Source organism: Chinchilla lanigera, unplaced genomic scaffold (assembly GCF_000276665.1).
Source record: "Chinchilla lanigera isolate Chin_1 unplaced genomic scaffold, ChiLan1.0 scaffold00057, whole genome shotgun sequence".
NCBI classification, from domain to species: domain Eukaryota; kingdom Metazoa; phylum Chordata; class Mammalia; order Rodentia; family Chinchillidae; genus Chinchilla; species Chinchilla lanigera.
This window is the reverse complement of record NW_004955458.1, coordinates 4,522,669-4,536,881: the sequence shown is the minus strand read 5'-3', so window position 1 is coordinate 4,536,881 and position 14,213 is coordinate 4,522,669. Positions and strand designations below refer to the sequence as shown.

At 41.6% G+C, this 14,213-nt stretch overlaps 1 pseudogene; it reads left to right on the top strand.

Annotated features, from left to right (window-relative positions):
- The first annotated feature begins 3,607 nt into the window (after positions 1-3,607).
- Positions 3,608-14,213, top strand: part of LOC106149942 — a 57,854-nt pseudogene continuing 47,248 nt past the window's right edge.

Genomic DNA, 14,213 nt, shown 5'->3' with positions numbered 1-14,213 from the left:
GTCCATCTCCGAGAGTTTCTAAAGTCCTAAGAGTTTCAGCATTGCTAAAAAGTCCAAGTGCAAAGTCTCCTCTGACATTTAAGGCAAACTCTTAGTCCCAACCCTCTGTACAAATGAAGAAAGTTAAACACTTCCAACATTCAATGGCACAAGATAGTCATTTCCATTCCAAAAGTTACAAACAGTGGGATAGCAAAGAATGGGAACAAAGCAAGAGCAAAATTCAACAGAGCAAACATTAAACCCTATAGTTCCACTTCCAGCACCCCTGGCAATCTATGGCAAGTTGTGAACTCCAAAGGCTTCGGTGGCTCCATTCCTATGGTACTTTCAGTGGTCTTAGCTGCCATAGCTTCTCTCTTGAGCTAGCTCTGCTCCTTCCTTGCAGTTTTCCTCAGACTATCCATATTCCTGGCTTCCTCCAACTTCTGGGGTCTTCACTACACCTTTGGTTTTGCATTCACAGCTTCACATACTGCCCCCTCAGGGGCATACAGCCTGGCCTCGCAGGCCTTCTTCTGAAATCTGGGTGGAAGCTTGCCTGACCCCATAGCTGCTGCATTCTACGTGCACCTAAAACTAGCACCACGTGGATGATGCCAAGGTCTACCTCCAGCTGGAGCAACAGGCAGGCTTACTTTTCTCTTGCCTATGAACCAAATCCTGAGGAACAACTTCCCTAGGCCACCACCATTCTGCATCATGGTGCTTTGGAGCTCTCTTCTTAAAGCAAGACTCTGAGGTTGCAAAGGCTGGCATCCTGCTGGTTCTTGTGCTGTCTTAGGTCATCTTTTTTGTTGTCTTCTTTAAAAATACTTGACTTTTTCTTGCTAGTCTTTTCAGCAACCAATTTTGCCTCTGTTCCATCTTTGTAGGCTGAAAATTTACTGGATCTTTCTCACCAAACTGAAAATGTTTAAATCATTCTACTGGACTCTTTGCTCTTGATTCTCAACATAAATCTGGCTAAAAGTCCCCAGCACTAGCCATGCCACTGCCTCAACATTAGACTGCTTTGACATTTCTTCTGCAAGATTAATTAGCCTGCCACCCTTAGTCTCAGGCAAAGTCTCTACACATGAGCAAAATGCAGACAAACTTTCTGTTAAGGCATAACATACATTATCTGGAGCCTATCAACCAAACCAGTCCTTCTTCTCAGCAGAAACCTCCTGAGCCTGGTCTTTACTGGCAGAATTTCTATCAGCATTCTTATCTTCTGAGCTCTGACCAGACTTTCCCATCAAGTACACCCTAAAGCTTTCCAGGGCTGCTTTTTTGCTAGTATCATCAGACCTTTCCAAATTCTTCCAATAAACCAGTCCCAAAGGTACCTGAACTACATGGTCAGGTATAGTCACAACAATGACTGCACTTCTCTGGTACCAAATTAGTTACTTTTAGAAAGAAAGAAGAGAAAAATATGTATACACACTATAGCTAAGATAGTTGTTGATAGCTGACTGATTTCTAATACTTTATTGAAAGAAACAGTTAATGTTTAATTGTTTGATCAATCTTGCATGACTATATTTGTTTATCTGAGTAACTAATTTGAAGGTTTCAATATGTAATATAATGACCATTGTTAATTTTCCATCACTTTGTCTGAAATTCTATATTTCTTGTATTGTTTTTGTGTTATTTAGTAAATATCTTGTGTCTGTTAGTATGTTTTTATTTTTTATCTTTAAAATAAAAAATTTAGTTACTTTTAGTTACTAATTAGTTTCTTTTCTCATTGCTGAGACAAAATACCTGAAGCCCAAAGTTAAGGGAGGAAAAGTTTATTTGGCTTATAATTTGTAGAGGTTTCAGTCCATAATTGGATGGCTCCAAAGCAGTGTGGCATGGAAGATGGGCATCACAGAGGAAAAACAGCTCATGGTAGGTAAAAGGTAGCAAAGCAACAGGCAAGGGATGACCACAGTTTTTTCTATCCCTTATATCTTATCCAGGCTACTTAAGGCGGGTAGCACTCACACCCTTAATCCTAGAGCCCTTGATCCAGCATTGCACCATGAATCAGTTCTAGCACCACACACTCTAGATCCAGCCACCCTTGAAAAAGGCCCACCTATGACTGCATGAGTTTTTGGGGGGACATCTAAACACTAGTCATAACAATATTGATTTACACCTTTCCACTGTTCCTTGTTTTTAAATTTCCCCTTACCCTACTCAAGTAGGTAGACCATTTGATACTTTACCTATGGTGAGACATTTGACAGAACATATGAGCTTCATGCCCTCTTGTCAGCTTTAGTTTTTCCCAATCCTACTATCTTTAAAGAAATTACAGAATTTGGGGAATGAGGCAAAGGAAATGTTATTTGCAGGTATGCACAATATTTCACATAAGCAGGGCCATTTACCTAAGACAGGGAGATTCACTCTGGCTCATGAGAGAAAAGGTGAGTTTTGGAATTTCCAGAGCAAAGGGGGACCAGGGTTCACTTTTTGGAACCAGTCCAGGAAAATGGCAAGATTTAGAGCAGTAACAACCCCATTTTGTGTTTAGGTAAATGAAAGTGAATGAACTCAGAAGATTTCTGTGTCCCAGCAGTCTTGGTAAGCAGATATAGAGATCATGTGGACAAGAATACTAGAAATTTAAATGGTAACCTATGAAGGTGGACTTTTTTTTGGTCTGAGAGTCGGCCTTTACCTCATTACCTATAGTTGAAATATTTTTTAAATTCATGGACTGAGACTCATATCTGTTCCAGTGTTATAGTTTAGTTCATTCCATATTAAGGCCATTGCCTTTTTTGGCTTTTTTTTTGTTTGTTTGTTTTGTTTTGTTTTGTTTTGTTTGTCTTTTTGAGACAGGGTCTCACTATGCAGTTCAGGCTGGCCTTGAGCTCACTTTGTAGCCCAGGCTGGTCTCGAACTTGCAATGATCCTCCTGCCTCAGCCTCCTGGGTACTGAGATTATGAGCATGCGCCACCACACCCAGCACCATTGCCTTTTTTGTATCGCTCTTATATTTTCCTAGAGTTTTAAATAGTCTTTCCTTTTCTTGTGCACTTATTCAACTTTATAACCAGCATAGCTCCACATTTTTAAAATTAGGGGAATAGTAATATGGTTTACATTTAAAAAGGAGGATTGTGAGGGCTCTGTAGGGACCAAATTAGTGGGGGGATTAATGAAACAAGAAGACTCCCAAGTAGGAGATTATGTAACCAAGTAGGAAATTATAGACCATTTCTCGTTATGTTATGATTTATGGATGTCCCCACAAGGCCTTATGTGCTCATAGGCAGGACTTTTGAAGGCTGATTGAATAACAGGAGTGCTAGAGCTAAATGTGATATTAGAAGGGGGGCCTGGTTGGAGAAGGCAGGCCACTGGGGACATGACCTTGTGGGGTGCATCACCATCCTGACTCCCCTTCTCTTTCCACTTCCTGGCCACCATTAAGTGAGCAGCTTTGCTTTGCCCAAGCCCTTTCTGAACATGGACTGAAACCTCTGAACCATGAGCTAAAAGAAACCTCTCTTCCTTTAAATTGTGGTCATTGAGTATTTTGTCTCAGTGACAAGGAGACTAGGACACCTGGCAAGAGACACCGGTGCTCTGGGGTAAGGGGCAATTGCGGGAATGATAAAAATGGATGAAATTGGTATACAATTTGGAGGTATCAATCTGTCAAGAAAAATTTAATGTGTTCCTTTTATGCACCAGGCATAGTTCTGGAGTTATATTAGGGGGTAAGACAGAGTTATTTTTCCCCCTTCAGGAGTTAATATTTTAGTGGAGGGAGGAGTTAGGCAGTAGACATAAGATAAAGTGAACAAAATAATTTTATATACCGCTAAGTGTCATAGAGAAAAGAAAACATAGCAGCATAGTAAATGACAAGGAAGGTTATCTATTTATTTATTTGTTTGTTTATTTATTTAGTTTTTTTTGAGACAGAGTCTCGCTATGTAGTTCAGCTGGCCTTGCATTCACTTTGTAGCCCAGGCTGGCCTTGAACTCACAGCAATCCTCCTGCCTCTACCTCCTGAGTGCTGGGATTACAGGCAGCTTATGTTTTTTTAATCATGGGAAAATTGACATAAAAACAAATCTATCCATTTAAGCATACCATGTGGTGAGCCTTGTTATATCAGTATATCTGTCACTACCACCAGTCAAAATTTAGGCCATTTCTCATCCTGGAAAGTTCCTTGTATCCACTTGCAGTTAATCTCCCCTCCCTTTTGCTCCAGGCAACCAGTGACACAGTTGCCATTGTGACAGATTTGTTTTAAAACTACTTACCTTGAAAAAGACCACTTTTTTGCCACTGGGGTGTGAGTTAGAGAGAATAAGATTGGAGGGGTATGCGAGGAGCAAGTCTAGCAGTGGTGAGAAACATGGAACAATGAAACAACTAGTGTTATCCATGCATTATCCACTTAATTTTATGTACTCTCTGCAACAAGTCTTAGGAGGTCACCCCATTTTATAAATAAGAAACTGAGGCCCAGGGAGAGCAAGTAATTTGTACAAGATTACACAGCTAATAAGTGGCAGTCAGGACTCCACCCACCCTATAACAGCAAACACCTCCACACTGCTTACTCCATTCCAGGCACTGTACTAAGCACTTTTATCCTCACAACACCCTGGAAATGTAGGTATTCTTATTCCAGTTTCCATGAGGAAGAAACTAAGGCCCACACAGAGTCATTACATACCCCATGCACAGCTAGCAGGTCAGGCCCTCCAAGTTCTGGAGTCTATTCTTCAACACTATCATTACTTTATTTCATCCCAGGACCATCCCTGCCTACCCCTATTTGCAGTAGGTTCTTTGTTCAACAGCTCTGCTGAGCTTGCTTTTATTTCCAAGACTCTGAAACCTAACCAGTCTGCCTTGGTCCTCTCTTCTAGCTCTTTCCTCATAAAGACAGGGAGCCTCTCCAGGGGCCTCCTGTTCTGACAGACATGCTTGACTTCCCTCTGAGCCCCCATCATATTCCCTAATCTCTACTGCATCTCCCTACAAAAGCAAGGGAATACCAGCCTGTTGGGGACAGTTTCCCTCAGGACAGTGTGCACAAGGACTCTACACATGAAAAACAGGTACAGAAAGTGTTCATGTCAAACTCAGAACAACAGACACATTATTTAGACAAATATTACAATGCGGATGAGGACACATTGTAATATTTTTATTTTACAGAAATTACTGTAGCATTTTTCATTAACTCAGGACATGGAGGCCACAGAAAGACAATCATGAAATAAGACTCCCAGAACTGCTTCAGAAAGCAGCGAGAAGTATGGGATACATGAGTTCAAACTGAGGGGGAGTGTTTTGGAAAGAACTAATGGCAATGTGTCTATTACTGCAACAAATCTCTTTGCTTTTAATGTAAGCATATCTTCACTGTATTTTTTATTATTAAGAGTAGGAAAATTTATTGGTGAATAGGAATGAGGAATGCGGACTAGGAATAGCTCCTGAGAGACAGGGAGGGGTCCCGGATGGGTTGCCAATGAACCCACCTCTCCAAGGAAGTTTTATAGAGCAAAATCATCATTCACTGCAGTCTTGATCATACCACATAATAGTTAAGGACACAGTTCAACCAGGAAATGAAAGTGAACTGCAAGTGAACAATCTCTGAAAGCATAATTGAGATTCCACTTAGGAGACATTTCAAAGGGCTTTACATATGAGAAGAGAAATGTCAATTCTTCTCTCTAATTTTGCAGGGAGAGGAAATATCTGAATTTGTCTTTCTCTTGAAGGAAAGAAAGCACCTCTGCGTGTGAGAGGCAGAGGATGGGTGAGCCATTTCCAAGATAAGAACGACTTCATTGCAAGGTATGACTCAGCCTGTGGGAACTTGCTAGCCAGAGAGCTGGGCAGTTGAGGCTTGAGGGTGCTAGCTGTGCGTCTGATGTGGCCCAGCAGCTGAGGAACCAGATGTCAGGCTGTAGACAGTGACCCTGGATGTCACAGACAGAGCATCACTGCGGCCACCCAGTGGGTGAAGGAGTAGGTTGGGGACAGAGGATGACTCAAATTTACTTTTCTTAATCTGAGCACCAAGTGTCACCCCTCAAGATGACACTAACTTTCCAAATAAAACAGACACTATTAAGTTATAAAATTTGTTCTGAATTCTCATTTTCATGGGAAGGAAAAGTGCTCTGGATCCAAGACAGCAGCTAATTTTACTTAGTTACACTCTATAGCATGTAATCCTAAGTGTATACCTCATGTAAGTACAAACTATTTAGTAATAACTGAACTGTACAGTGTGTCCCAATTTTATAAATTTCTCTTATGAACACTATCCCATGCCTTGTGGAAAGAAGTTTGATTTCACTCCTCTTGTACATTTTTTAATGGATCTTGTCTGGAATACAGGTCTTTGCACATAGGGCCGGTATCTGTTAGTGCAAAGGGACTTGGAAACTGGAGAACAGATACCAGCAATAAAATTCTGACTCCACTCTGTGTGACCTTGGGTAAATCATTTAATCCCTCATGATTGTCTTTCCCCATAAAGTTGGAATAATATCTTCCCCCAATGGGCTATGGTAAAGCATACATGAGATAGCAGATGTAAAAACTGTATAAAGGAGTGTTGTGGCTTGTATCTAGATGTCCCCCTCGGGGCTGGGGATTTAGCTCAGCGGCAAAGCGCCTGCCTGGCAAGCGCAAGGTCGTGAGTTCAGTTCCTGGTACCAGAGAAAAACCAAAAGCCAAAAAAAATTTAAAAATAATAAAATAGATGTCCCCATCAAACTTCTGCAGTCATAGATGGAGCTTTTTGAAGGTGGCTGGATCTAGGGTGTGTGCTGCTGGGATCAAGGATGTGATGCTGGGACTGATTCATGGTGTGATGCTAGGATTAAGGCTGCCCCACCCTGGGTGTGAAGGCTACCCACCCTAAGAATGGGTAGCCTCAATGAGATATAAGGGACAGAAAGAGGGTCTCTGCTTGTTGCTTACAACCTGATGCTTGCTGCCTTACTACCTTCTGGCTTCTACCTGCCATGAGCTGCTTCTCCTCTGTGATGCCCTTCTGCCCTGCCACCCTGCCTTGGAGCCAGGGAACTCTAAACTGAAACTCCTACAAATGGTGAACTAAATAAATCTTTCCTCTTTTAACTCTGAGTGTCAAGTATTTTGTCTCAGCAAGGAGAAAAGTGACTAAGACAAAAAGACAGAGCCAGAACATGGAGCTGGGGAATTAGCTCTTTTTCTTCTGTGCAGTAGTCACAGCAGTTCATTGACCTCTCCCAAATTTCTTTTACCCATCCAGAATCCACCTAATTTCAGGGACTCTAGCCCTCTGTCCACTGATCAACACCCAGAAGGTTGATAAAGAATTAGAAGGGGATGGAAAGTATTGGCAGATTGCTGCAGAAACCTCAGTGGTGGTGATAGCTCCAGGCTTTCTTCATAGGAGGGACCCATTAGAGGCAACTAGGTTAGATTAGGGTGACAAAACACTTGCCTTGACATTGCTTTTGCATGGCAATCCTTATTTGCCTCTCAGAGGATAGAAATCATAGATCTGGAATCAGACTTCCTGGTTTAAATCTGCCTCTGCCACTCACTGTGTAACCTTGGCTAAATTACTTAACCTCTTTGTGCTCCATTTTCCTCACTTGCAAAATAGAGATAATAATAGTATCTATTTCATAAGGTTATTATAAAGATGAAATGAGTTAATATGAGTAAAGTGCACAGAATAGGGCTTAACCCACAGTAAATGGTATGTAATAATGTTATGCTTTTATTATGTTTGTTATTGTTTCATATTGACTTGGGAAGGCTTAGCAGGCACTGATGGTCGGGACTGTAGGAGGGTAAACTCCCCCCTTGGAGGCCCATTGGCAACACCACTGCTTATGAGGCTTGTCCCGGTGTCCCCCTCACTTCTGCCTTCCTTTTCCTTTCTTTTCTCCCTTCGTTGTACCCATTCCCTCAGCCTTCCTGGTCTCATGGAGAGCCTTGTAAGCGTTCCACCGTCAGTTCTGTGCAGGTTTCACCCCATCTTCTGGCTTTTCTTGTAATGAGGTCATCTTTATTGCATGTCCCCATTCTGGTTACCCATCTCAGAAAGTCATCCCTGTGAAGGGTGAGAGGAGAACTGGAGACCCTGGGGCTAGATAGCGCCTTCAAGGAATTTCTCTCTGGCAAGGGGCAGAGAAATGGGGCAGTAGCCAGAGAAGAGCTGGAGTCAATAGATTCCAATTGTTTTGAAGACAGAAGCAGCTTCTGTGTGCTGCTGGCAGTGACACAACTGAGGGTGACTGCAGCAGGAGGTGGGGGAGGCGTTGCTGCTTGTCCTTGAGTCGGAAAGAGTGCAGGAGTGCCTGGCACCATTTAACCTTCTCTGAGACTGGTTTCCTCCTCACAGGGACACATGGCCTTGCGTAGTTCCTATTTTCATCCGTCTTCCTTTCCTGATAGCACAATACCACAGATGAGACAAATTATGAAGAGAAAAAGGTTGATTTTGGGTCACAGTTCTGAAGGTCCAAGGTCAAGGAGCTGCGTTTTGCTGATGACCTTCTTTGCTGGCATTGTCCTGAGGCAGCGCAGAGACTGGCAAGCTGGCTTTAGTAGCTGGCCCACCCCTGAGGTAGACCATTCATCCATTAATCTGTTCACCCATTAGCTACGTGAATGAATTAATCCATTCTTGAGGGCAGAACTTTAGACATCTCTTATGGGTCCCACCGGTCACACCTCTTAATATTTGCTATTGGGGATCGCATTCAACATGAGTTTTTGGGAGACAAACCATATTCAAACCATCGAGAGTCCCAGCCTCACATCACGTACCCTTATCAACACGCTGGAGTTCAGACTTGTTTTCACTGGGACCAAGATTTAAAAGTACTTTGCAAGTGACAAGCCCTGAATCCACTGATTGTAGCCAGTAAACCAGGGTTCTAATATCAGCCCAGAAGTCTGTTCTTTGTTCAGTCAATGGGGGTAAGAGACAAGTAAAATCTCCAAAATGATAGTACTGTAGGCAGTTAGTTAGATAGAAATTAATATATAGTCAGAGAGGGACTGGGCTCTCAAGGGAGTCAGCAGAAAATTAAAGACATCAGAACTGTGGCTAGAGGCACATCTCAAGGGGGGAAGGCCTCAAGATAAAGTCACAATGGGTCCTGGCATGGTGGCACACGTCTGTAATCTTATCACTAGAGAGGCAGAGGTGGGAGGATCTCCGTGATTTCGAGGCATAGTGAGTCCAAGGCCAACCTAACCTATATAGCAAGACCCTGTCTCCAAAAAGAAAGTCACAATAGCCACACTTGCATAATTCCCTAAGGAAAATTTGAGATTATACTATAATTATAATTAATGGACCATTCAGTCCATTAAGAACACATATGCATCAGACACCTAGGTGGGTGACCAGGACATCTAGACCTATCCCTTTCCAAAATTGTTCCTGTTTTAGGGGCCATAAACAAGCTGAGGTTAATGATGCTAACCGCATGACCTGTTACATGCCCCATTTCCCTATTGGATCAATATTAGATAAATGACTATATTTATAACTTTATTGGTTGGTTATCGTTTAACCCACATTGTACTCACATTATGACTTTGCTATTAAATTATCCTGATAGAGGGCCTTGGTGGCAATCCACTTCCAGGACCCTTTCTGTCTCTCAGGAGCTATCTCTATTCCCCAGTAAATCTTTCCTACCCTTAACCTCCTTTGTCTTTGGAATTCATCCTTTAATTTCAGGGGACACAAACTTGGTACATCTGATATCTAGCAGGTTGGGAATTATATTCCTCCTATATCAGTAGGATCTTCCATTTAGATCACATGGTGAGAGCATTTCCCAGAAGGAGAGGTATCCATGAATGCTGCTTTAGGCCAACAATATAAAAGTTCATTATATCTAGAAAGTGGAAAAAGGTAACTTGTAAAATCATCATATTATACAATTTAAATTTTGTTTAAAAAATAATTGAAAAAATTATCTGGCCATGAGTGGTACACATCTATAATTCCAGATACTTGGGTGGCAGAGGCAGGAAGATTGCAAGTTTGAGGCCTGGACAATTCAGCAAGACTTTGTTTCAAAACAAAAAAGGGCTGGGAGTGTAGCTCAGTAGTAGATTATCCCTGGATTCCATCCCCAGTGCTGAAAATACTTTTTTTAATTAAAAATTTAAGAATTAAAAGGTTCAACATATATAATAAATATACTTATAATATAGTATGTAATATATTTATAATATAATGTATTATAAGTATGTATAAAGGTGGACCGCTAATCAACAGAATTTTTCCTGAGCGATGGTAATGAAGAAAATTCTCACTTTACAATTTTATTTCTCATATTCGCTGTATTGGCAGGTTTTTAAATCAAAGGCAGCACTTGGAACTCATTGGGGTTATGGCCTCTGTAGGTCTGATGTCCTTCAGAGCCTTGGAGTGACTTTCTAGCACTCCACTCAAGCACCAGTACAGGATTCTAGTTGCTGTGGTAGCATTCGGAGGAGGCAAACCTATCAGTTCCTTCCTCACCTTCACGTTGACACATTTCTGTGGCTTTATTTTAGGTGGAGAGACTCATTTTGGAATTTCTGTGTGCCCTGGAGCCTTGTTCCCGGTGAAGTGTTCTATTGCCTAGTTAGTCCCTACAGGTGTCTCCTCTTACACACCTCTGGTAATAGGTGGTTCCTTATCTTTCCGTTTTCAAGCCCTTCCTCAGCCTGTCACTGAGCTTCCACAGCACAGAGGTTTCTCTGAGTCCAAGGATTGCTCACCACAATCTCTGTCCCTCTTGTTTTGACTTTGTCAATCTATATTTACGCCCTTCCTTTTCCAGTATGTGTGTAGTTTGTGGCACAATAATTTTAGAATAATTCCCTCCTCGCTAGCCAGCCTGTTAGACCATTGTCCCACTCCCCCACCACCTGTGTTGTAGTTATTCATAGCCTCTTTACAAGGGCTCTTTTCATGAACTCTGGGCTCAGAGCTGGAACAAGATGCTCAGACACCCTCCCACACCCACCACCAACAGAATCGCTTCAGTACTTCCTGGCATATCATCTTTTGATTTTCTTTAACTGAAGAAAAAAGCTTGCCAGTCACAGCCACATTCTCAAGGTTCACACCAGATTTCAGTTGCTCAGCAGAAAAATGCTCCAGATGTTAGGATGAAGATATCACTGTCTTACCCTCTTGCCCTCCCTCTTTCTCTTCCATTTCCTTTCCTCCCTCCCATCCTTCCTTTTTTCTAAATGATTAATAAAACCTATTGCCCACACTTAATGACTTCTGGATAAATAAAGAAGTCTCAGCAGATTGTATTCTTCTGTAAGATATAGTTTTAACTACATGTTACAGCTACCACAATTAACAGTGCATTATATAGGACAGATTTTTCTTTCCTTCTCAAGGGAAAATCTGGAATGATATGGTATCTCCTATCTATTAATTTGTCAGGGGCCCAGACTCCTTGTGTCATTTTGTTCTGGCACCCTGTCATCTATGATGGCATCAGCCAACAGGGATGGGAGTGGGGACAGGCCTAACATGCCTTAGGAGCATAACAGAATGTTTTGCTACCTCACTTGTGCTCACATACATTAGTCAGACGTTAGTCACATTAACACACCTCATTGTGAGAAAAGCTGAAACTTTCTGAGCAGCTACACGCTTAGTTAGAAGTTCCCTTATTATGGAAGAAGAGAAGAACTGAATATTGTGGGGCAGCTGGCCAGTTCTACCCAAAACAGACTGGCCGGGGATATAGCTCAGTGGCACAGGTGCCTGCCTGGCAAGCACAAGGCCCTGAGTTCGATTCCCAGTACCAAAAAAAAGAAAAAAAATTACTATATTCTGGCCGGGGATATAGCTCAGTGGCATAAGCACCTGCCTGGAGGGATAAACCATAACAGCATCTTTCTTCATAGTCTTGGTGTAAGGTTTAATGATTGTGTTTCTAAATATCTGGGCCAAATTGTTGGAATTTCTCTAGGAGATGATCAGGGACTTGGCCTATGCTCCCAATCTCCTAAAACAAGTCACGGTGAGGCTTAAATAAAAGAGACAAGTAATAGGATTTGGGGGAGTCCAGGAAGGTCAGAACTCTCTAGGAGTTAAGCCAAAGACTTTTCTGGATCCCCCTATTTATTGGATTTTCAAACAGAGGAAAGTGATAGCACAAGTAAAGACAGGAAACTGAACACAACCTTGGGAAGTTGGATCAAAGACTTCTCCAAGCAGTAAATTTTGCCAGTTAAGAGAACTGTCTTATTTCTAAGGTTGACAGTTATTGCAGTAGCCAAACACTGCAGCTGCAGTCTTATCTTAAGAATTGGAGTGAGAGGGCTGGGGATATAGCTTAGTGGCACAGAGCCTGCCTGGCAAGCATGAGGTTGTGAGTTTGATTCCAGGTACCAAAAAAAGGAAATAAGAATTGGAGTGACAGCCAGATGTCCTCAGCTGCAGCTTTATCTTGCCCTCTAAGGTGTCACAATGTAATGGACTAATACATGCCTCTACTATGACCATGAGCATAGAAGTTCAAGTTACTGCATGCCAGCCGCCGCTCTTTGAGCAAGTTGTTCAGGCCTGGGACAGACTCATAAGTGAATATAAAAAGCCAACTGATTAATTCTGAATCCTGCTCAGAGCTACTTCATAGTGGTCTCCATGAGGAGAGAATTGGGCTCTGACTTTCAAAATTTGTTGAGATTTGTTTTAAAGCCTAGTATCACATATTCTGAAGAATGTTCTCTATGTGTTTGAAATGAAAGTGGTATTATTTTTGTGTATTCTATCACTATCAATTGGGTCACATTAATTAACAATGTTATTCAAGTCTCTTATATTATTTTCTAATTGTTTTATCCATACTTGAGAAAGGACTATTAAAATCTCCAACTGTAATTGTTGTCTATTTTTCCTGCATTTCTGTTCATTTAACTTCATGTAATTTGGGGTTTTATATTAGCTGTAGATACATAATAATTTTTATATTTCCCTCATGTTTTTGTAGCTGGCACTGCAAAATGGAACTTTAAAAGTTAGATTTTTTTCCTTTTAGAGGTAAGCAACTTCTTCAAAATTCCTCATGCTGAGCACATATCCAATATCCCTTCCTCTCCTCACCCTAAAAGAAGTGATAGAATATGCAGATGGTAGTCCCAGGAAGCTGGGAGCTTGGTTGCCTTTCCAAAAGAAACAGAAAATCAAGGAGGCTGAGACAGGGGGATTGCTGCAAGTCAAAAAAAAGAAAGAAAGAAAGAAAGAGGAAAGTGATCTAAAGATGGCTGGAATAGAAGTTAATAGGCAGTCAGATAGGCATGGGCCCTCGAGGGAGTCAGTGCAAAAGATGAGAACACATCACAACTGAGGCAGGAGGTGCATCTGTTGAAGGCCAGGCCTCCAGATAAAGGTGCAATAACCAGGCCAACAGGCCTCCCTGATGACTAAACAATAACGTGAGACTGTACTGAGATTGGTATTACCTGGTCCAGTACAGTCCGGATAGACATCACTTCCCTATTGGATCAGCATTAGCAAAGGACCTATACTTGTAATCCTATAGGTTGGCTGTAGTTTAGCTGATGTTGTATCCACATTGTGACTTTTGCTATATAAATTACCCCTGACAAAGGGTCTCCGTGGCAACCCACTCCGGATCCCTCCTGTCTCTAGAAGCTGTCTCTCAATAAACTTTTGCTACTCTTAACCTCCTTTATCCTTTGGAATTTATTCTTTGATTTCAGGGGACACAAATTTGACACATCAGATATCTAGCAGGTTGGGAGTTATAGTTCTCCTATATAAATAGTATAACTTTAAAAAAAACTGGTAAATGATACATTTATGTGTGTTGATACACATGTGTGTATGCTATGTAATAGCTATACATGTGCTTGTGTTTGCATATCATTTACATAGTACTGAAGTAGGATAGAAAAAATTAAAACTAGGTAAAAAGGAGACAAGGAAATTGAGATATAAAATTGTACTTAAAAACCCTGCAGCCAGGCTTGGTGGCACACGCCTGTAATCCAGCAGTTGAGGGGTAAGACAGGAGGATAGCTGCGAGTTCAAGGCCAGCCTGGGCTACATGGTGAGTTCGAGGGCAGCCTGAACTACATGGTGAAACTCTGGCTCAAAAACAAACAAAAAAAAAAAAAAAAAAAAAAAAAAAAAAAAAAAAATAAAGCTTGTCTTTATTCAGGGGTCTGGAA